Here is a 25,529-nt window from a genome sequence, read left to right on the forward strand (position 1 = left end):
CAAGGAAGACTTAGGACATGATGATTTGGCACCGTGTGAGCAAAAATATCTAGTCTAGAATAAGAAACACATAACTTTAAGCACATGGGAAAAAGTGCTAAGTCACCCATAGCTTCACACATACTGCTAAGTTCAGCCAAGAAATCTCTCTTCCAATAGTCTAGAGTTATAGGCTTCTGAAGACCCTCGGTGAGCTGCAGAGACTAGTTATACAGGTCCAATAATAGTCAGAAGTGGGTGGGACCCATTTGCTGTTTCTATCACTATGTGTTGACCTTTTGGACTCCTTTTGTGAATAGAACTGTCCTATCATTATCTTTGCCTATTTGGCACTTAGTGTGGAGATATGAGTCATCCACAATCTCACAGTAGTCAGGTGTTTGCACACTGAGAGGAGATGTGGTTGAAAGCTCTGTTGCATTAGCACCTGTCTTAGAGCTTGTTTAGCCCAAGTAACTGCCTCCTGGCCCATCATATAAATTCAAGACATCCTAATACATAATGGACTGAGAAAATGGCCCTGAGTCCATGTTAACATGTTCATTGTACCTAAGGCATGCTTTAGACTCTGTTGATTAGTCAGGAGAGTTGCATTAAATTAAAAATTGAAGCCATGTACAAACATTGGGATCTTTTGCTCTTTGAATGAGCTCCTTAGTGATTGTGCAGTGATCAGTTTCTCAGAAGTCCAGTCAAGTCCATGAAGAGAAAGCACCTATCTATGTGTGAATAGGCCCAAAGTTTATAAGATTCTCTCCCCACTTGCCTTTCTCCTTCCTTTATCCCCTCAACCAATTATAAAGCTAAAAAATCCCATAGTATAGATTTGAAAGGTAACAGATAACATCCTGCATTCTACCAGTAACAAATCTGAAACCTCTGAAAGGTAAGAGAGCATCCCTTATGCATGTCAGAGATAAAACTTTTCCCGTACAAAAGGGGAAAGGTAGAAATAACCTTAGAAGCTGCTGAACCACCTCCAACATCTGTTTAGACTCAGAGGATCCCAGCATCCTTCTAACCTCTAACCCTCTTGAGGTCACTGCTTGCTGTATAGAATATCCTCAGATAAATCTCATTTGGACACTTAAGTCTCGTGCATGGACTTTCCACTCTTTCCCGATGTGTGTTAAAGTTGATTGACCTATATGAATAATTATATGAGAAAATACTCTAAATCAACTATTGATCAGAGAAATGCAAATTAAAAGAATTTTGAGATATTTTCTTATACCTATCAGATTAGCTAAAATGACAGATGCTCTTCAATTGGGGAGTAGCTGAATAAACTGTGGTATATGATTGTGATGGAATACTGTTGTGATATAAGAAATGATGAGCTGGTTGATTTAGAAAAAAAAGGAAAGACTTGGACCTATGAAGGAAGATGTTATCCACTTCCAGAGAAAGAACTGACAAGTAGAAATATGAATAGTATGGTCTTACATATATGTATATATGTGTATGTTTATGGATATGTATGTGTATGTATGTATGTATAGATTTGTACATGTATGTATATATATATGTGTGTGTGTGTATATATATATTTGTATATGTATATGTGTGTGTGTTTGTATATATTTGCATTTAATTGTAGCCTTCTCAGGGCAGGGGGAGGGAAGGAGAAAAAAAATTAAAAAGTCCACAGCAGAGTACAAAAGAAAACCTAGAAAGAAGCACAGAAAAGCTGGGTTGCTTTGAAAACATGTAGGATTTATCACATTGGTTTTCATGAAATGAACATCTATTGTTTAAATTGAATCTTCTCTTATGTTCTGCTGTGTACATGAAAATGTTCTTTTTTTTTTCTTTTTTCATTTTGTATTTTAGTTTAAAATAAAAGAAATTAAAAAAAAGAAAGCTGATTGACCACACACTCACTCTGTTGTAAAGGTCTTTGCTGCTAAATGTACGAATTGAAATGGGTAGGAAAACCTGATCACATCTTCTCAGTATAAATTCCCATAAATGACAGAAATGGCCCTTATTGAAACTGTTATAGTAAATAGCCCTAATTTAGTATTGAAGATGCCAATTGGAAAAAATGTGATACTTTGTGAAGTATCTTAAACTTTCTAGAATTACCATAGTACCTAGAACATTATCAAGTACAATCAAGGGCTATTTGTTGTGTACTAAGTTCTACTGTATAAGACAATAGAATGAAGGTAATCACAAACTATTTAAAGAGTGCAGTTAACCACTAGCATTTATTTTTCATGCCTAGGGCAAGCTTCATACTCAAATCAACTTTTTAGACAAATTCTGGTAAGGAAGGAGGAAAAATGAGACCCTGAAGCATAGTGGGTTTGACCAGTTAGCCAATAAACATTTATTAAGTACTTACTATGTTCTAGGCACTGTGCTAAGGGCTAGGAATGCAAACAAAACAAACCAAAACCAAAACTAGGCAGCCCCTGCCCTCAAAGAGCTTATTCTAATGGAGAAAGACAACAAACAAAAAGAATCTGAAAAACTATACAGGAGACATACCAGGTGTGGAGGCACGATGGCAAAATCCAGAGGAGTGCACCCTTTGGGAAGTGAAGATGGCAAAATGGAAAATGAAAAGATGCTGGGTGACCTCTTTAAAATAAGGTTCTAGGAGGAGCTCCACCTTCTCCAATAAGAGGGAAGGACCTTAAGCGCAGAGAGTACTGATTAAGTGTGATTTCCAGGATTGAAATGATCTTACAAGATGATAAGTTTCCTGGAGCTTGATGGTAACATCCAGAGGAGGGCAGCCAGCGGGAAATGAAGAGGTAGCTGGCCTGGGTAGCCTCCCGAAGTGGGAGGACTTGGTTCACCATGAAGGACAACAGGGACAGGAAAGATCTCACCTAAGATAAAGAAAGGAAGAAGTATTAAACAACTTCCATTTAAAAATAATTAAAATTGCTCAATTAAAATATTGTTAACTAGGGGAAGCTATGTCAGTGCTATATGAACCCTCTCAGCACTCTAGGGCAAAGTCCCAATCACTCTAGCCTAGTTATGACTGTGAAGGTTTTTTTTAAATAATAAGATCATAGATTTAAAGCTGGAAGGGACATTAGAGGGCCATTAAGCCCAGTTCTTTCATTTTACAGATGAGGAAACTGAAGCCATAAAATGATTTAACCTGAGTCATACAGGAAGTGTCTGAGACAAGAATCAGACTCAGGTCTTTCCAGTGCTCTATCCGCTAAACCACTTACTAGTTTGAATCCAACTACTTGGGATACAAGCTGAAATATGTTTAAGTGGTAAATAATGTATTGTCCTACAGTGGTGACAGCTGTAAGTAATATAGGACAAAACAGAAGACTAAATATTAGTGGATGATATAAGAAATTGCAAAGTAGTAGCTTATTGTTTAAAACCCCAAACAGCAATTTAAAAAAGTTAGAACTTGCTTATGAAAGAAACACTAAATTTTAATAGTTTCAAAATGCTAGAGCTACGATTGTTACAAATACCTTTTAGTCATTTCTTTTCACTGCTTATTGCAACAATCTTTGAAACATAGTCTACCTTCTCAAGTCTCAATTCTGGATGCATTGCTTTCTTTTAAAAAAAAATCTTTATAGCCAACATACTTCCTAAATCACTTCATTGTTGCTACTTTTGTTATTTAGGCAGAGCTAGGTATAATATTTAAATATTTACTGTATCCTGGGGAGTCATTTCAAAGATGCTTGGAGAATTGAGGTGGCCAATTATTTTATATTCGTATTCATTATTTCATAATGCATGGCATGAAATTCTGGAAAGGAAAAACAAGTTTTCAGTTGAAATTTAACTATTCAATCAGTGATCTAAACATCCCCCCCCAAATGTTGAAATGTGTCAGGAGCATGAACTAAGGGATTACTTGTAGAAGCAGTGATACAGTGAAAAGTGCACTGGATTTATAGACATGGGAGGCCTGGGTACAAATCCTACTTCTAATATTGTATGACCTACCTGGATCTGTCAACAAAATGGAGGTCCTCAGAACAACCCATCAATGGAAGCAGAGAGCTGGGGAGGTAGAGGGATGTTTCACAGTGAGAAAGCCCTATTGTTGAAAATAGAAGAAAGTAGGAAATATTTAGAGGACTGAAAGGGCCCAAATATAGGTAGAAACAGTAAAGTAGCATATAATGTTCTACATCTCATTATTCATTAAAGTATCCTATCAATGAACATAATTGCACAGAGCTGCTAACAACACCAACAATAACAACCTTCTCAAAGCCCAGCTTATCATGTAGGGCATGAGGGAGATGAAATGGCAAAGTAAGAGAATGCTAGCTATGTGATATACAGAAGGGCTGGTGTATACCTGAGCACACCACAATAGCTGTGAAGGAATGGCAGGAACCCTGAAATATTGGTGAACTGGATTCTGAAAATATCACTAATTAGGTAAGCACCCTGCCTAATGTGATGTAATGTAACTCTTCAGGTTGTAGGAGTTTTGGTTAATAGAAAACAAGATGTTCCCTCTTAGATGGCCCCCATCTTCAAGTAGAGTCACCCTTCCCCAACTCCTCCCTTCAGCTGGCCCCAAGAACATGACTTTTCCTTAGTCAATTCCTCACTCAGGAGCAGATAGCCCTTAGACAACCATGATAGAGTAAACTTGCCTATAGGATTACCCTGTTAACCAAGATGTTTTGACCTAACCCACTGTTTTAATGAATTTATACGCTGGTAGGAATCATGAGATCTGGGTTCATATAGTTTCTTACTCTACTTGGGGAGTTTATAAACATATTATAGTCAATAAGATTCTCCAATTATGGCTTCTGAGACCACCATTGGTGAATTCGTGACTATAATGGAATAAGAAAAAATAATATATCTTTAGAGAACCCTACACATAGCAAGGTCCCATATGTGGCAAGGGGTTGTCTCCCTACCTGTAGCATGGGGGATATTACTGTGTGGCTCCAAAGGAGGCAGAAATGACATCTCTAGTCTCTTCTGTCCTACCCTTCTCCAAAGGAGACTTTAATTTCTGCTAGGAGGAGAAACAGGAAGTTGTGTCAGAGGCCACACTACTCTGAGAGAGAGAGAGTAGTCTGAGGCTAGAGTTATAGCTATCTGCTCCTTTAAATATTATTAGTCTAAGGGATACAATTGGGTTCAATCTAACATATGATCACTATGTTATTATTGAGGGAGAAGGAAAACCCTAAGCTCTATATCCAAAGCTTGACTTCTTTCCTACCAAATAGCAGTTCCACCAGAACACACATATAACAGTGAAAAAAAGAGACACCATTTATGCAAATTGTAGCAAAACAGAAATCAGAGAAGGTATACATAAGATAATATATACCAGACAATACAGAATAAAGGAACTCCCATTGGGAGCAAGGTAACTCAGCTCAACCAAGGGAGAGAGTCTTCCTTCAATCTCACCCAAGGGGAAATTCCCTGAAGTAAGTTGGGGATAGGGATATGATGGAGACTTCCAACTCCTCTCGTGAGTTTGCAGGGTCTTTTCCTTCAGCAATCTGAAGTGGGATTGGCCTCCTCTATCTTCTCTCTTAAAGCTGGAAGCCAGAAGTACCTAAAGTGACTCAAACTTGATGAGTCCTGAAGGAGACCCAATGAGAACTGAAGCTTTCTTGCTCTTACCAACTCCACCCTATGTTGCCTCAGATAAAATGAGCCCTGGAAAAGACCTTAATTTAGAAAGGCTGAGGTCTCCTACCGCATCCAGGACCATCGCCAGTCATCCCGACTTTTTAAAAAAAATTATTTTTAATTGTTTTTGTCATCTTGACTTTTGTCTTGCCAATGGACCCTGATGTCTTTGGAGGAGACAGTGAGGCTGACAACTTTGCGCAGCTCTGTCTCACTCAAATCCAATTCACTTGGGAGTCGAATCACCCTGTGATGTGATTGGTTCTCTTTGAGAACCAAGGACAAACAACAACAACGGTGTAGCCCCTCACCCAGAGCAGGAGATTCATTTCCACCACTAAGGAAGGAGTCCAATACCAATGAGCTTTGGGACAGGAGTTACACATCACTGAATAAAGGATCTTAATGATTTAGATAGAGAGTCTGGGCTTCTAAACCTTTAATTTTTGTCTCTATACTTAGCTGTCACAGCTTACTTTTGCTTTCTCTTCACAAAAATGACTCGCACAGATTGTAAATAGTTATGACCAATAAAATTTTATTCAGCTGGCATTGAAGCTATTAAACATAAATAATACATATAGTTTAAAAGAACAGAGAAACTTTGTATTGACATGTGCCCTCTCAGGCAGAAAAAAAGCTGGTGGTGGGGAGAGGAAGCAAGTTCTTCATTATCTGTATGAGTTGTCTTGTCAAGAGAAATTCAGCACCAATTGGACCTACCTCTCACTTCAACCTTAGTCCCTCACACTTGGCCAGATGTTCTCAAACACCAGCCACTTATCATCTTTAATGTCCCTTCCCTTCTGTCTCCTTGCTCTCGATAGATTGAATGCTACTCGAATAGCCAGTATGGTATCTCCATCTCTACTCACCGTCTCACCTCCATGCAGAACTCGTTCCTTCTTCTGAAATTTCCTCCCTCCTACAGGATGAAGAAAGAGAATATGGGCTTTTTTTCTGGGGTAATGACAGCTGCACTGTTTCCAGAGGCTTGGATACATAGATGCTGGAGACCTTCTCTCTATTGCAGAGAATTAGCCTTTAAATCCCTTGCTATATAAGAGACAGATGAGGTAGCATAATTAGTTTGACAGGGAGAACAGCAGACAGTCTTGTTCTGGTACTAAAAGTAAGGAAGATACATTGAAACAAATTAGAAATATCACATCAGAAGCTTCACTATCTTTCATGCACTGACAGACAACAATTCCCCATGTTACAAACACAAAATTTAAAGCATCTGGGGAACTCCAGCAACAAACTGTATTAAAATTAAAAGGAAGCGTGGACCATGATTGCCCAGGCAAAACCCTGATCCATAAAAATTGACAACATGTTTAATAGATGTCACCAACTCCAATGCCTATAATCTCCAAGCTATATAGAATGAAAAGTTTTCAAAGTACCGAGCCCTAGTCAACCCGATCAAAATATGTCGGGGAATATAGCCCCTGACATTCTGTCTGCAGTTGGAATTATACTGAGTTTGCTTTCAGTGTGTTTACAGAGGATAAGCTTACATCCTAATATAGCTGCAAAAGCAGTTATATCCAAATTTGCAATGGTCTGCAGAATACTGAATATAAAGGAATAACTGATGGATAGTTACATGTCCCAAAACTCTATAAAAATGAGAATGAGATGATAATAATAACAACTTATATTTATATTACACATTTTGGTTTGCAAAATACTAAATAAACACTTTCTCATTTGACTTTCATAAGCAACTCCAAACATAGATGCTATTACTGTTGTTGTTGTTACTTGGTTGTTTCAGTCTTGTCCAACTGTTCTAGACCCATTTTAGGTTTTCTTGGAAAAAACATTAGAGTAGTTTGCCATTTCCTTCTCCAGTTCATTTTATAGATGAGGAAACTGAGGCAAATGGGGTTAAGTGACTTGCCCAAGGTCACATAGCCAGTAAATGTTTGAGGCCAGATTTGAATTTATGATGATGAGTCTCCCTTAATCTAGGCCCACTCTATCCACTGTACTATCTAACTACCAGATACTATTCTTATCTTCATTTTATCATTTCTACATTTTACAAATGTGGAAACTGAGGCTTAGAGAGGTTAAGCGACTTGCCCAGGGTCACATATCTAATAAGTGTTTGAAATGGGATTAGAGTCTAGTCCATGGAGAGTTTAGTGCTCTAAATTTGTGGAAAATTGCTAGAATCTCAAAGCAATAATTAATATTAGCAAGCATTATCAGTATTACTGCTAAAATAAAGCCACTGTCACGTCACTTGTGAATGAATGACTATAATAGAACAAGAAAAAACAATAATATACAATCAAATATTCACAAAAATTGCTTAGTCATCTCAAATGGCTATTGTTCATAGCACTGCATGTCTTAAGGACATTAAAAGGAATGTCTTGATGATATGTAAGACTTGTTTTTCCCTCGAGAGATGTATTGCCTAAAACTGATAGGAAATGAAACATTGGAAGAGTTATACTTTTCTCCTGTATGTAAAACAAACAGGCAGATGTACCCTTGGGAACTATCCCAGAGAAGGACTTATTTTCAGCTGAATTATGTGAGATTAAGTCAAGATACATTGCTTCAGCTGTTGCTACTGGACTTCTGGTTTTGCATTGACTGTCTGTCAGATGCTAAATTCAGCACATTCATCACAAAACACATATGATACATATTTCAAAGCAATGAAAAATCCCTAGGTGACTCCCTCATTTTCCTTCTTTAATTTAACTCACAAAATGAAAACCATAAATGAAAAACAAAAGAACATAACAGTGTTGTATAGCAATACATTAATGCAATGCAGAAGTCATGAAAAAAAAGTGTGTGAGGCATATATAACTATGAAAATATAAATGTTTTACTACCCATGTTTGGAATATTCACATGGGACTTCCTTGCTTACTAGTCTCAACCTCAGTGCTTCTTCTTTCCTTCTGTACCATTTAGGATGTGGTAAATACCACTAGGCTTAGTAATAGTTTTAGTTAGTAATCTTTTCTTTTCCTATATAAGATATATGCATTTTAATTATTGACCCAGGTTAAAACCCTTGTTTTACTTAAAGGAAAACTTGGAATAAAATTATTTTAGGTACATTGAATTTTTTAGAGAGTTCAAGAGAGAAAAATCCTGTTAAATATAGCCATCAATTACAGCCTTATGAAGTATATGATGACTTATAATGTTGGGGAAGGGAAAAGTAATAGTTTTAATTCTTAGAAGAATTTTTGGATCTAGAAGAGAACTTTGCTTTACAAGTTGATGCAAACAGCTGATTCAAAATGATTCCAATATCATTAATCAGTTTCTTGAGTACTAAGAGTCAAAAGCTTTTAATCATGGAAATAACTGGAAGGAAGACAATAGAGAAAAATGGAGCAGATTTATCAGCATTAATATAAAATACCATTTTCTTTATCAATGATAGTGAAACTACCATGTTTGTTTTCTAACATCTCAGTCCCTAATATATAAAGAAGTAGACATGTCACTGGGTCTGACTAAGTATACCCAGAGGAAATCTGAGTTGAAGGTGACACAACTTTGTTTTTATTTTATTATTGTGTTTAATTTTATTTTTCAAAGAATAAAAATCTACCTTTTTACCCTCCCACTTCCCCACCCTGACACCGATAAAGAAAATCAAAACCCTTTTAGCAAATATGTATGAACATACAAAACAAATTTCCACATGGGCCTTATCCAAAAATTTCTATTTCTCAGTTGGCACCATGAGTCTATTACCCCTCTTTTATATAGTAGGTAGCAAGTTTAATCATGTGTCCTCTGGAAATTCTGGCTGGTCTTTATGTTAATCAAAGTTCTAAAGGTTTTCAGAGTTGTCTGTTCTTACAATATTGATGCTGTTGGATATAATTGTCCTCCTGATTCTGTTCACTTCACTCTGTGTCGACTAATGCAAGTCATCCTATGTTTCTCTGAAACTGTCCTGTTCATCATTTCTTAAAGCACAATGATATTCCATTACATTCATACACCATAATTTGTTCAGCTGTTCTCCAATTGATGGCCACCCTTTTAGTTTCTGCTTCTTTGCCAACAGAAAAAAGGCTGCTATAAATATTTTTGCATGGATGGGTCCTTTTCTTCTTTCTTTGATCTCTCTGGTGTATTGACCTGGAAGTGATATTACAGTCAAATAATATGTACAATTTTAAAGCTTTGGGGGTATAGTTCCAAATTGCTCAGGTGACACAATTTTGAAATTGTGGGATTGATTCTCAGTCTAGATGTGAAAGAGGGTAAAAACTGCTGCCAAAAAGAATGGGAAAAAATGTGATTGATATTACTACAGAAAAAGTAAGCAAGATAATATCAGTAACCACTGAGCCATATGTCTACTTTTGTATCTCTATAAATGAAATTACACACTAATTGAGGGTATCCTTTATGAAAATGTGAGAAGAGAAATGGCAGCCTAAGAAAAATAATGTTCTACTTTAGGCCAGGTCTTCTGGTAATAAGTTTGCCTGAAAGATGTAAATTTATTATTATTTATTTGTAGATTACAAAAATAATTTCAATTTGGTAGAGCAAATACATGTCTGAACTCTCTCCTCTGACAAGATATCTATTAAAATACTACAAGATTCCTTGATAAATTACAACAGAGGCATTTTTTAAATAATCCTAGGATTCTGAACATAAAGTCATCAAAGAGAGAGATTTAAATTAGTCAAGTTATTTGCATGGTCATAAATTTTGCCTTTGTGCAGAATCCAAATAAAAGAGGAATTCTTATAGATGGTGAGGTCTTCTACAACAGTGTCAAGCACAAAGCCACTGGATGCATGTAGCCACAACATTCCTCAGCAGGCTCTATCCAGATTAAAATGTAATTGGGAAATGTTGAACAAAATAAATTAAAATACAGTAAGACATAGGTAACATATTTTCAAATTAAATCTATACACAGCCTGCAGGTATCCTTAGTGTAGATTATTGTCCAATTTTCTACTTGAATTTGACACCACTGCTCTAGATGCTCCTGTTTGAGGATCAATGAATCAATAAAAAGCATATATTAAGCATTTATTAACTTACTTAACAAAAGCGAGATAATCCTTGTCCTTAAGGAATTTAAATTCAAATGGGGAAGATCACACATATAGGGGAGTGGTATCCAGGGAAGGAGAATTCATAAAATTGAGTGAGAAGAACAATAGAGCAATTAACTGCCATGCCCTTTCCAAATGCAATCATAAGTAGCACTGATTTGATTAGAGGTTTCAAAGAAAGTGGTAGAAAGTAGGAGAAAGTCAGTGAAGGTATACGAGCTGTGGCAGAACAAAAATTGGCTGGGCAAAAGGTTCCAGCATAAGTCAATTTGAGTTCTTCCAAAGTATGGTCTCTGATGACATTGTGCTAATTAAATTTAGCTCCAGAATACTCAATTAGTTCCATAACTATACCGATAAATTAGCTTAACATATCATACAAGAAAAAAAAAACATGAATATGTATCATACAGACTTTGATATAGTTAGGTGAATGGCCCATGGATTTGGTCCACTGCTATATATGTGTGTGTGTGTGTGTGTGTGTGTATGTATATATATGTATGTATGTATATATGTATGTATGTATGTATATACATGTAACACACACATATGGTACAGATATAGTAGATAATGACATTGAAGTAATATTGCATAAGAGGAAGGGAGTAGACTGAATTGAATTTGGGAAACTTGCTTCTAAACTGTTCCTTGACATTAAAAAAAAAAGCAAAACCCATCCTTTTACCACCATTACTTTTCTGGTGATACTGTAATGGCTTCAAATGGTGAAATAGCACTGTTTCTAAAGAATAAAAATTATAGGTCACCCAAAGGGCAATGGTGAGACATATGATGTACGTAAATAGGCAATAACAAATTATCAATGAGGTTTTGGGGAATGAGAATGTCATAAAAGATATCTAAGAGATGTATACTTAGAAAAAAAGAGATGGACTGGTGAGTTACCAATAGTTAGTGATCAGAGCCCAAAAGGTTCACCGGTATTCACATGAGGTAGCCTAAACATATGTCAACAGACTTTCTTTGTTATTGCCCCCTTTCATTTTCTCTTCTCTGAGCTTACCGATAACTGCTTCCTCCTTTGCAGTCTTACTTCCTCATTGTATGCATGTAATTCTCCTGCCTATCTAGCACCCCTAAAATATTTTAAGAAGAAGCTATCAGGAACAATCAGAACCATTTCCTGCTTATGACGCCAAAAGTAAGAAATAGGGATCAAAGGAAGTGACAACACCTCAGCCACAGTATTTATATAAGGGATTCCCCTAGTTATTATGGGGGTTGCTTTGGCTTGAAGGTGATTATGACACAGGCATCTTGTACAGTCGTCAATAATAGCTAGCATTTATGTAAAGCTTTAAGGTTTACAAAGAACTTCACAAATATTATCTCATTTCATCCTCACAACAGCCCTAGGAAGTAGGTAATATTAGTAACCCCATTTACCCCCTCACTTTCTTCATTTCAGATGAGGAAATTGAGGCAGAATCTTAATAAGTCACTTAACAATGACTTGCCCAGAGTCACACAGCTAGTAGTGTTTGAAGCCAGGTTTAAACTCAAGTCTTCTTTACTCCTGGTCCAGTTCTCTATCTCATACCACTTGGTATCTCACACCATTTAGCTTCCTCTGTCAACAATTCCTGGTCATAAATTAATGAGATTATATTCTAAAAGTAGAGTAGAATCAAGTTTTGGAGAGTCTTAAATACTAGGTGGAGGGATCTGAATTTTATTTAGAAGGCAATAGTCATGAAAAAAAAAAGCAAATGAATGGCATAAACAAAGCATGAGAAACATAATTTTGACAGTAGTATAAAGGATTGATTAAAGTAGAGTTGTGGTAGAGACGGAAAGACATGAAAGAAGACTATTATATCAATCCAGATGGGTGGGAAAGGAGGAGGTATTGGGAGTAGGAAATGGATGTAAAGGATGTCATAGGAATAGAATTCACAGAGCTGAGAACTAATTGTGTAGATGAGATGAAAGAGAGGTTCACTTGAGTGATACAATTGGACAACAGAAGGCGGAAGTGAAAACACAGTCCTCCAATGACAGCAGCAGATTCATACACCTCTCATGACAGGCACCCGCCATCCAAACTCAGAAGAGAGATCCGACTGAAGGGGAGCTCCTAAGGACTCCACAAAGGGAGAAGAAGGCGTGTGGGGCCAGGGGTCGGGAAGTAGTCCTCAGCCACATGTGTTCCCTACAAATTTCTCACTATAACTGTATTTTAAGGTTGAACTTATTCTACCTAGAGACTTTGTGTGTGAAAGGGACATTTTGCACAACTCTGATTGTTTTGCAACTACTGTTCTTACATATCTTCTCAGTTGTTGTTGTTGTTATTGTTGTTTGTCCTTCATTCTCAAACAGGACCATGGCATCAGGAAGACGATGCCATAAATCACAAGTGAATTAGATTTACATGAGGCAGGGCCGTGCAGTTACCAGCATCACTTTCTTCTTTGGAGCCATCTGGGTCTAGTGGCAAGATGTAGATCAGGACAACTGGAAATGTCCTCCATCTTCTCTGTTAATTCTTGCAGCTTTTTTATTTTACCATCTGGTTCTAGAATATCAGGGGAGTTTTCCTTGATAATTTCTTGAAACATGATGTCTAGACTTTTTTTTTTGATCATGCCTTTCAGGTAGTCTAATAACTTTAAAATTATTTCTCATGGATCTGTTTTCCAGGTCAGTTGCTTTTCCAATGAAATATTTCACATTGGCTTCTATTTTTTCATTCTTTTGGTTTTGTTTTATTGTTTCTTGATTTCTCATAAAGTCATGATCTTCCATTTGCTTAATTCTAATTTTTAAAGCATTATTTTCTTCAGTGAGCTTTTGTACCTCTTTCATTTGGCCAATTCTACTTTTTAAGGAGTTTTTTCTTCAGTTTTTTTTGTATGTTTTTTTTAATATGTCTTTTTCCATTAGGCCTATTCTGTTTTTCAAGGTGTTATTTTCTTCAGTTGTTTAAAGTGTCTCCTTTACCAAGCTGTTGACTCTTTTCTTCTCATGATTTTCTTGTATCACTCTCCTTTTTCTTCCCATTTTTTCCCTCTACCTCTCTTACTTGATTTTCAAAATCCTTCTTGAGCTCTTCTATGATCTAAGCCAATTCGTATTTGTCTTGGAGGTTTGGACGTGGGAGTTTTGACTTTGTTATCTCCTTCTGAGTATATGTTTTGATCTTCCTTGTCACCATAGTAACTTTCTATGGTCAGAATTTTTTTCTGATGTTTGCTCATTTTTCCTGTCTATTTCTTCACTTTTAACTCTTTGTTAACATAGGGCCCTGCTTCCAGGGTGGAGGACACACTGTCCCAAGCTTCAGGGGTTTTGTGCAGCTGTTTTCAGAGAGACTTCTAAGGAAGAATGGTGTTTACTTCCTTCTTGGCCTGTCCTCTGGTCTATGAGTGACTACAAGCACTCTTTTCTTCCTTAGAACTGTTAGGAGGGTTCTCCCTCCACTGTGGCCACAAGCTCTGTGTGTGAGTGCTCCTCCTCACCCTGGAACTGCCACACAGGATTGCAATCTGGATCTGTGTATGAGCAAAGCAACAGAGTCTTGCTTCAGTGCTAGCAAAAAGACCCTTGTAATCTCCTTCTGACCAGTTGTTTTACCCCCTTACATGGGCTGAGAGCTCTGGAAGCAGCTGCTGCCACTGCTGATTCAGTGGCTCCTAAGGCCTTCCCAGTTTATTTGTGCTGGCATGTCTGTGTGCAACTGTACTCCTCTCTTAACCCAGGTGTGACAGACTTTTCCTCCTCACCTCCTAATTTGTCTTTGGCATTTACAGATTGAGAGGTCTAGAAACCATCACTGCTGTGGCTGATTCAGTTGCCCCAAGGATTGTTCTGGTTTGCTGGGGCCTGCCGCTGGTCTTAGCTCTTCTCTCATCCTGGTGCAATAGACTTTCCTGCCAACCTTCAAAGTTGTCTTAGTCTGGAAAATTGTTTCACTTTGTCTTTTTGTGTGCCAGTCTAGAATTTGTTTAGAGTCATTATTTAAAAGTATTTGGAGAGGTCTGGGGGAGAGCTCAAGTGAGTCCCTACCTTTATTCCACCATCCCTAATTGAAGTCTTGGAAGTAAGATTGTTAAGGGAGGGGGAACATAGATTGAAAAGAATCACAGAGTATCAGAGTTTGAAAGAGCCTTAGTAAACATCTAGTCCAACCCACATCCTAAAATGAACCTCTTCTATCAATCATTACACATTTACCAAGCACCTACTATGAGTCAGGCCCTGTACTAGGTACTGGCAATATATATATTTTTTAAAAAAAATGTGAAAGCTCTACTCTTGTGGGTGGGATCAATCTTTGGTAGCTTATATTGGAACAAAATGAGACACTTGTAGAACAAAAAGATGTCCTTAGTCACAGGAAAAGATATTCAATAAGGATAAGCAGTGAGGACAACTGGAATTGACTCAGCTGAGAGAAGGTCCCTTACCTGAGATGCCTGTTATTTTCCACCAGCCAAGTAGCAGAGAGCACTTGGAATTCCAATGCCACTAGGAAATTAGGTCAGCAGCCTGAGCCTTGAAATTTTAAAGATGGTTTTAATGTCTTTTAAGGTATCATAAATACCTTAAATTAGCCTAACTTGCACTGGGACAAGGATTAGGGTATTGCTCCTACCACACTCTACTTCTTGGTAGTAAAGTCCTTAAGTTCTTCTAGAGGCACCCTCCATCACTTAAGTTATTTTTAGGATTATTACTGGTCAACCATGAGCTCTGGGATTCAAAAAAGCATGATATAGGCAGCACTAAAGATGAAAAGAAAAGAAAAAATTAAAACAGAAACATTGCAAAAATCAAACCAAAACAATATTAACAATCCCCTGAGGGAGTGACGGAATATGGGAGAACAAAATACCAGAAATCGTAGGCTTTGTTCCTTCTCCTCTCACCCTCTTTGGAAAAATTGAGACCTGAGTCTAAATAATCAGGTCCATGTGGTGGGTAATGCCAAGCTTTTGCAGTTCACAATGGCTTTCTCAATAGATAAAGGTAAGCAAAAGCAAGAATAGTACTAGGAACATCAGGGCTAAAGCAAAGATGGAGAATCTTCCTTTATAGTCATTGATCATTACCATGGGTCACAGAGAATTGCCCTATGCCATCTCTTATTTCCATGTCCTACCACCCAGCATTTCCCCTTCCTTAAAAGCCCCTCGAGGAATATAAATTCTGTGACCCATGAGAGTCCTCTGTGGCACCCTCCTGTGGGAGTTAAATAGGCACTTTTACATCCTTATTATTGCTGAAAAGTAAGTTGTCTTCCAATAGCTAGCATTTACATAGTGCATTAAGATTTGAGCACTATTTTATAAATACTATCTCATCCTGCCACAACCCTTGGAGGAAGATATTATTATTATCCCATTTTACAGATTCCACCCTTTGGTCATTCAAGCTCTCTCTGGGAAGGATGTGTACCAACGATCAATGTATGATACCAGCAATAATGTGGAGGGGCCAATAAGTTCTACATTATAATAATTACATTATACATTATACATTATTACATTCTACATTATAATAATCTGAGGGCTATAGGTAATCTGTCTTTTCCCCCTGTGCATACCAGTGCCTACTCTTCTGATCCTAGGCTGCTATTACCACTGGGAGTTGATCCACTGTGTGCTGTTGTCCTCTACCTCTGGGGTGTGTGCCTCTGCCTGCTGTTTCCTCTTCTTTTTTAAAATTTATTTATTTATATATTTTTAGTTTTTGATATGTACTTCCATAAGATTTTGAGTTCTAAATTTTCTCTCCCTCCTTCTCCTTCCCTTCCCCAAGACAGTGTGCAATCTGATATAGGCTATACCCATACATTCATATTAAACATATTTGACATTCGTCATGTTGTAAAGAAGAATTAGAACCAATGGGAGACACCAGAAAAAAGAAGAAACAACAACAAGGGAGAGCAAATAGTATACTTTGATCTGCATTACTCCATAGTTCTTTCTCTGGATGTGGATAGCATTTTCCATCATGAGACTTTTGGAGATGTCTTAGATCCTTACATTGCTGAGAAGAGCTAAGTCTATCAAAGTTAATCATAACACAATGTTGCTGTTACTGTACACAATGTTCTCCTAGTTCTGCTCACTTCACTCAGCATCAGTTCATGTAAGTCTTTCCAGGTTTTTCTGAAATCCACCTGCTAGTCATTTCTTATGGAACAATAGTATTCTATCATTCCCCAACTGATGGAAATCCCCTCAGTTTCCAATTCTTTGCCACCACAAAAAGAGCTGTTGTAAATATTTTTGTACGTGTGGGTCCTTTTCCCATTTTAAAAAATCTTTTTGGGATACTGACCTAGGAGTGGTACTGCTGGGTCAAAGGGTACCTGCTATTTCTAAGCCTGTGCCACTGGGGTCTGTCTCTTCCCACTGCCCATTCTGTCAGGTTCAAGCTACCTTCCAATGCTGCTATAGAACAACTACTGAAGGCTGAACATAGAGCTCCCCATAGAGTGCCCTATGTTGGGAAAGAATGGTGCTGTGAGCTGATTCCATGTCTTAGGCATTCATGACTGCCTCACTGGGTGGAGGGCTGCTGCTAGCTTATACTGCCTTTGCCCTCCTGGGTTTGGGAAGAAATCTGTGCAGGGGAGAACTTTACTGTTCCCAAATGGTTCATCTAGCCAATGCGGTTAGGGACTGCCATACAGGATGGCTCAGGCAACAACACAGAATCCCAGGCTATCAAGCAAGGGCTTGGATTCTCCTTCTTGTCAGTGGTCTGTCCTCCAAAGCAGGAAATTCCTCTTGCTATTGGTCTGCACCCACAGAGGATCCTGACATTTTGAACTCATTAGATTACCACCAGGACTAGGAATGCCCATCTCAGGGTCACCCTCAGCATCCAAAATTCCAGGGACTTGCCTCTACTTTCTTTCTTCTTTTAAGATCATCAAAGTATCACAAAAATCACTGCCAGACTCTCCATTTCATTTCATTCTCTCTTTGACCCCTCTGATATCATGGTTCCAAGCAGATTCTTCTACCATTCCTCAAGTATGCCCTCTTCTCCATTAGAATGTAAATACTCCATTCATAGGCAGCTAGTTGGCTTAATGGATAGGGTGCTGGGCCTGGAATCAGGAAAACTTGAATTCAAATCTTGCTGGGCAACTTATATGACACTAGGCAAGTCGCTTAACTTTTATCTGTCTCAATTTTCTCTCCAGTAAAGTGAGGATAATAATAACATCTATAGCCCATGGTTGTCATGACAATCAGATGGGACAATATTTATAAAGTACTTAGCACAGTGCCTGGCACATTGTAACAGCTTAATAAATACTTCCTTACTTCTTTCCAAAGTTTCTTCTGATTGTTCACTTGCACTGACCTGTATGGTTCTAAGAAATCTGAGCAGTTTTCTTTTTTATAATTTATTGAAATACAATATCCAGCCTACCTCTCCCACACACATACCTTCTTTCAGTCATGGCTTTCAGATAGTCTAATTATTCTTAAATTATTTCTCCTTGATCTGTTTTCCAGGTCAGGTATTTTTTTAGAATATTAGATATCTTATATTTTCTTCTTTTTTTCTTTCAGTCTTGACTTTGTTTTAAAATTTTTGTCCCATGGAATCACTAACTTCTGCTTGGTTCATTCTAATTCTGGCTCAGCTCTGTTCTCCTGTTCTCACGCTGGTTGCTCCCTTATTGGTTCAAAATGTTATCTTGGTCTAGAAAGATGACCCACTGTTTTATCTCATTTGAAATATAAGTCATTACTCAGTCCTGTACTCTTCTTTGATTATTGTTGGAATGGTGATAGAGGGAACTAGACTGTACTACTTCCTTCTATTCTACCATCTTGGTTGGTTTCCTTCCCCTCTCTGCTATATCCTGCAAACAGCTGAAGAAACAATCTTTCTTTTTTTTGCTTTTGTTTTTGTTTTTTTTTAGGCAGTTGGGGTTACGTGACTTGCCCAGGGTCACACAGCTAGTAAGTGTCAAGTGTTTGGTCTGAGGCCGGATTTGAACTCAGGTACTCCTGACTTCAGGGCAAGTGCTCTATCCACTGCGCCACCTAGCTGCCCCAGAAACAATCTTTCTAAGGCATAGATTTGACCCTGACACACCTCTGCTTAAACGTCTTCAATAGTTCCTTATTGCTTCTATGATAAAATACAAAGTCCTCAGTCTGATGTTTAGAATTAGCCCCAATATGGTCCAAACTAACTTTCAGATTTATTTCACATTACTCACCTTTATATACTCTGTCTTCCATCCAAATTCGACTACTAGCTATTTGTTCCCTAAACTCAGCATTCAATCTCTCAGCTTTATCTCTATGCCTTCACACTGGCAGTTCCCATTCCCAGAAAGCATTAATGCCGCCTCTTGGAAGCTTGATTTTCCTTCAAGTCTCAGTTCAGTGACATTATTTTGAGAAACCTTTTCTGATTCGTCCTCTCATCTGTTAGTGCTTTCTCCCTTTTCAAATTACCTTATATGCACTTATCTTTGCATATGTTGTATCTCCTCAATACAATTAAGTTTCTTCTTTTTTTTGGCTAGGCAATGGGGTTAAGTGACTTGCCTAGGGTCACAGAGCTAGTAAGTGTCAAGTGTCTAAGTTCACATTTGAACTCAGGGCCTCCTGACTCTAGGGCCAGTGCTCTATCCACTGTACCACCTAACTGCCTCTTATAATTAAGTTTCTTGAGGGACTTATTTTTGTCTTTGTATCACCAGTGTCACATACACTGTCTTATATATGGTAAATGCTTTAAAAAATGCTTGTTTACTTGAAGTGAAATCTAGATCTCAACCTTATGTTCCTATAAATCACTTGATCTTTTAGGGTCTCAGTTTCTTTATTAGTAAAACAGATGTTTCTTCTCTATAGTATATAAGTTATATAATGTTGGAGTTGCTGTGAGGAAAACACTCTGTAAACCTTGAAGTATGATATAATGTGAATTATATTCATGCAACATTCTATTATACATAAATATACTATTTCAGAGAATAACGTTTTTGTGAAATGCTTAAACAATAGTGGCTTTGTAATGATTCTTTATGGCATATGTGTTGTGTGTGTGTGTGCGCGCGCGTGTGTGCGCGCGTATGTTTTGCTCAAAGAGGATTGATTCATTTTTCATTCCCTACTGCCTTCTTATGTACATCAAAGTCAGTTAGAATGAATATTGATTTAGGCCACTGGTGCTAAAGTCCCATTTTCTATTTTGAAATTTCCTTGATGTAATTTACATTTTACAAACCTACTCAAAAAGCACCTTATCTATATCAAATCTTTATTAAAATGATCCATACATATAATGAGGATACACTTGATGAAAATATGAGAAGAAAATAGGCTTTTAAAATGATTTCCTACATCAAATCATATCCTCATAGTCTCAACAAATGGGAAAGGTTAAAAACACAAACTATCACTGCTGTGATTTTTGGCTGATTTGGTAGAGCAAAATGCAGCCTTACAGGTTCTCCTCTAAAACGGTAACTTTCATATGTATGCTAAGATACTATAGGATTCTTTGACAAATGCAACAACAGAGACAACTTTGTTCAATGCTCTTTTGATTTTTACTAAGTGAGACACAAAAGAGGGAGCCATAAGCCTATGGAAAATTTTGCCACTGTCATTGGGTATGTCTTGTGCAGAGTTCAAATGGAAGAGATATTCCTATAAAGGGTCAGGTTCCACAGAGATCCCAATTTGCCAATGGCATTTTGTTATGCAAATTATAGCTCAAAAGAGTTCAGCTTGACTATTCATATAGGATAAATCAAGTAGATGAAGAAATGCATACAGTCTAGAGCACGATATCCAATTTGATGGACAGATCATTGAGCTGGTACAGTAATCTTAGGGGAGTTTTAATTTTGGGATGGAAGGAAGCCCTAATGTGTTATTGAACAATGACAGAGAGAGAGAGAGAGAGAGAGAGAGAGAGAGAGAGAGAGAGAGAGAGAGACAGAGACAGAGAGACTATTATTTATTGATTTAATGATAATCCTCATTATATGTATGGATCATTCTAATAAAGATTTTATATAGATAAGATAGTTGTTGAGTAGGCATGTAAAATATAAATTACATCAAGGAAATTTCAAAATAGAAAATAGCACTTTAGCACTTTGACTATTATTTGCTCTAACACAACAAGGATATGCAACAAGGATACAGTGGCATTTAACTTCTCTAGAAACTCCCTCTCCCCTCCCTTCCCCCACTACTTTATATAGAAAGGTGTCAAGTCATCAGGCCAGGATTTGCTAATTCATGTGGTCTTCAGAAATCCACTAAGTCAATTTTTATAACTTTATGTGGCTAGCAAGCTTCATCAGGAAGGCAGGGGCCAATTAAGTGCCAGGACCCTTTTCTCCTTTTTAGAGAAAATGAATCCTTTTGGCAGGAGGGAAGGAGGAGGGAAGGTGGGGAGGTGAAGGAGGGAGGCAGAAGCCTAATCTATGTTGAGAAATGCTTATAGCTATTAGTCCTATCATAACCAGTAAATCTATCTTGAATGGGCACTGTAGGTGGACACTAAGCTGAGCCCAGAATTAAATAGGAGAAAGACGGCGTGCTGCATTGCATTTCAGGAGTTGTACAGCATGTTCAGTGATGCCAGGCTGCTATCTGAGACAGAAGTTTCCATCATCAGTATACTGCATGATGGTGTCACATGTGAGTCATAGACTGCCACAGTTTCTTAAAGGTCACAATTGTGGGTGACACAAAGGGCAATGGAAAGCTGTATTATAAGGATTAGAAGGCTTCAGAGTATCCTCAATGATGACTTGCACGTGAGAATTTGTACAAAGTATAGTCATTCATTTAACAAGAATTTATTAGTCACCTACTGAAGTAGGTTGGCCATATAATAAAAGCAAGGAATAGCAGATAGTCCCCGTGCCACACACATGGGATGTTTAAAAATTCTAGAGTTAGTTGGGTTATTATCTATACAGAATTTATGTGAGGATATGAACAAGAATTGAACAGAATAAGGACACGCTATAAATACAATTTGCACTACGGGAGAGAGTGCTCACAGCGATGAGATCATAGATCCAGGAAAGAATTGAAATATATATTCTTCATGTATTGAGTGACTATTATTTGCAAAACACTGCTCTAAGCACTACGGATCGATTCCAACACTGCTAAATCATCACTGGCATCACCATGGCTTTTGAAGTCTAGTGTTTCTGTACCATGGTGTCAGCAGTTCTGTAATAGAACCAGTGTTTTCTTGACTCAGCATCCCTCAGTTCCTTGACTTCCTCCTCTTATGCAATCTGATTGGTCCCAGCTTCCCTGATGCAGCTTCCTGGCCTGGGGACGTAACAAGTCCTAGCCACATGTAGTTGGTGCCTCTCAGTGTTGGTGGATGCCTAAAACCATGAGAATTGCTATAGCCAATGATCTATTGATCAAATTAATTTTCAAATAGAGATGAGGGAGTGGGTTTATCCAGAGAAGCTAAGTGTCACTGAATCCTTGTTGTATATCCTTGTTGTGTTCAAAGTAAGCCTTCTTTGTTCATTGACTCATGAGTGCATCATTTTGTCCCAACATCAATCTGAACTATAAAGGCTGGTGGCTTTAGAGTTGTGCCTACAAACTCTCAAAAGACATGATGTTCCTGGGAATATTTTGGAGATTGCTCACTTCTCTAGATCATTGTCCCCATCCAGATAATAAGAGAGTTTCACTATATGAAACTCCCACGGGTTTTGTTACCCAACCTTCTTGTAAGCACAAGGTTCATAATATGCAAAGGAGAAACTATTTCCTTTTCACATTAGAACTCTTTGAAATAACACTACTTACCAGCCAACAACTCTTGCCATGAGATCTGTGTGTCCTCAGTTATTATACGAAAATACCAGCATTGTACTTCTATCTTTAATTCTTTATTAAGCTCCTTACTCCAAAATCAATTGAGAATTCCAGGAAATACTGAATTCAACATGTCTCCCTGCCTCTGCCTCTCCTCATCTCCCAGCAGAGGAGTCAGTACTCTGTTTTAGTGTCTTCTACATTGAGGTTTTCAGCACACCCTCAGTTTCTAGCAAATGGCCATCTTTTGTTGGTTCTTCAATGCAGAATTTCTTGTTCTCCATTCTCTGCAGCAATCAGGAGAATGAAATACTATTCCTTTTCACTACTCTCCATCAGTGATGTCTCTGATAGGTGAAGTCTTCTTGCAAAAGCAAGGCATGCTCTCAAAGCAATGTTGTCTTGGTCAGGAACTTCATTTAGATTAGATAGATACAGGCAAAAGTATGCCACTCTTGGTTCTTTGGGATGGTTTCGCTTGCCTAAGGTCAAGAGAATGTCTTCTACAATTTTATCTCTGAACCCAAATATCCCTTTCCAGTCAGCTCCCAGGAATTTCCCTTTTAATCTTTCATAACCCTCCTCCATTCCCAATATACTTAAGTGAGAGAAGTCCAGGATTAGGATCTAAAGCAAAGATTTAGAGATGGAATGCTATCAGGTTAATTTGTCCAATTTCTCTCATTTTAAAGTTTCAGTGAAGAAACTAAGGTCTAGAGGTGAAGACTTATCCAATATTACATACGCAATAAGTGGCAGAATCAGAATTTGAGCTTAGGTTCTATAACTCAATTCAATAATCCGTTTTTATTGTACCATGCAAGGAAATCAAGCACTCCTATTTGGAATGAGCCTGTGTGGAAGAACCAATTTTGTATTTTTCATGACACAAAATAAAATAATATTTCCAGTTTAATGAAAATATAAAAAATATTAATATAAATATTTATTACCAAAAAACCCTCAAATTAAATTCCAAGTTGGGAGTCCATGTTAAGGGTTGATCAAAGATGCTATCTTGACAAATGCTGTGGAAACAAAATTCTATCCTACTATTTGTCATTTAGCTTTTTAGAACTTATCCTACTGAACCCTGATATTACAGATCTCTCCTTTACAGAACATATGAAGTACAACAAAAAAGAAGTACAGACAATTTCTCCAAAAAAAGTTCCTTTTCTTTTTGTTTTCTAGAATTGGAAATGTTTTGCCATGATGAATGAAGAAATTTTCCAATTGATTGGAATAAAAACTTTTGGTGAGGGAGTTAAGCTAGCTCCATGAATGCAGATTATTGTAGAAGAGTTGTAACATTATATTTTCTGAGAAGAATAATAACTCCCCTGAGACCAACTCAATAGTTCTTTTTTTCTTTTGCAATACTTTTCCTCTTTATTTACCTTACAATCTCTCCCATGGACTATGTCTCAAATTTTCCAGATCAAAAGGATTGTGTTTATGCTTTGGGATTACTTGATGGGATATTTATACTTCCTGGAACTTTGCTTCTCTCTAGCTTTTGTCTGTCTGTTCTGTAATGAGCCATGTAGTAGATGTTCAATAAATGCTTGCTGAATGAATAAATAGGAGAATTGGACTGCAACATCACATTTTGTTTCTGGGTACAATTAACTTGTGTATGTACAGTTCTATTAAATATTCATTAGTTCTTTACCCATCCAATTCTGCCAGGTTAGAGTTTTGTATTTTGTGTTTACTTGGGGAGGACACATAAAACATGATTATAGTGATGATGATGATGGTGGTGGCAGTGGTAGTGTAAGGGTAGAAGTCAGTTGAATCAATCAACCACATTGCTTCACTTAAAGTAACTAGCAAAATACACTAGTTGTACCAACAAAATGAGAACACCTCTATTGAATCAACCAAACACAATGAATTAATTTCAGACAAGTATAATTAATTTCAAGGTTTTTGGATGAAGTAAAGTGATGCACAAGAGTATTGGTATTGGTTGAAGAGACTTGGTCATGTGTTATGGGTCTTCTATAAAATAGTAAGGGAGTTAAAAACCCAAGTATTTAACTAAAGAAACAGGAAACATATGTTCCAGTTAAGACCCTGAGACTTGAGGAGAGGGAGTGAGAGAGAGAGAGAGAGAGAGAGAGAGAGAGAGAGAGAGAGAGAGGAGGAGTAAGGAACTCAAGGGCTGAGCTGAAAAGAATCAGTGTCAAAAGGGCAATAGGTAAAGGAGAAAGAAAAGGTAAGACTGAATTAAGACTAAACCTGAAGAGATTTTAAAATTCCATTAGCCCTACAGGTATCTTACAGTAGAAGATTTGGGCTTAAGCTACCATTTTTACTGGCCTCTTCAAAGAATTAAAGTAAGTCCTAAGAAAAGGTCTAATCTTTAACCAATGTCCTCTTCAGGTCCCTATCATTTAAAAGATGCTATGACATGCTTTGTTGGCTTTGTTGGTTTCTTTCTCTTTCTAGACAGAACTTTTATACTTTATTTTAGCTTCCATGCATAACCTGTTTTCCTTCCTTAGCAGCTGGAATAGACAAAGGAGAGAGATTATTTTACATATGAACCAATGGGAATAGAACATTCCATGAAGGCTGATAATTCCATGGAATGATAATTGAGAAAGTTGTTTAAATGTCATGTATTTCAACATTAATATGCTAGCAAATAGAAGTATCTGGAAAGGGGTGGGAAACCTGTGGCCTTGAGGCCACATGTGGCCTTCTGGATCCTTGGGTGCAGCCCTTTGACTGAGCCCAAGTTCTATGAACAAAGAGTTTTATTAAGGGGATTTGTTCTGTAAAGTTTGAATTCAGTCAAAAGGCCACACTTGAAGACCTAGAGTGCCCTGAGGCTGCAGGTTCCCTACCCCTGATCTAAAATCTGTAGAGTATTACATTTACTCAATAAACACTCATTAAGTTCCTACTGTGTACTACTTTGTTGGTTTCTATACTCAAATGTTTCTGGTGAACTTAAGTTTTGTTTCAACCATAAAAAAGCCAGAGG

This window comes from Phascolarctos cinereus, unplaced genomic scaffold (assembly GCF_003287225.1).
Source record: "Phascolarctos cinereus isolate Bilbo 61053 unplaced genomic scaffold, phaCin_HiC Scaffold_726;HRSCAF=1367, whole genome shotgun sequence".
NCBI classification, from domain to species: Eukaryota; Metazoa; Chordata; class Mammalia; order Diprotodontia; family Phascolarctidae; genus Phascolarctos; species Phascolarctos cinereus.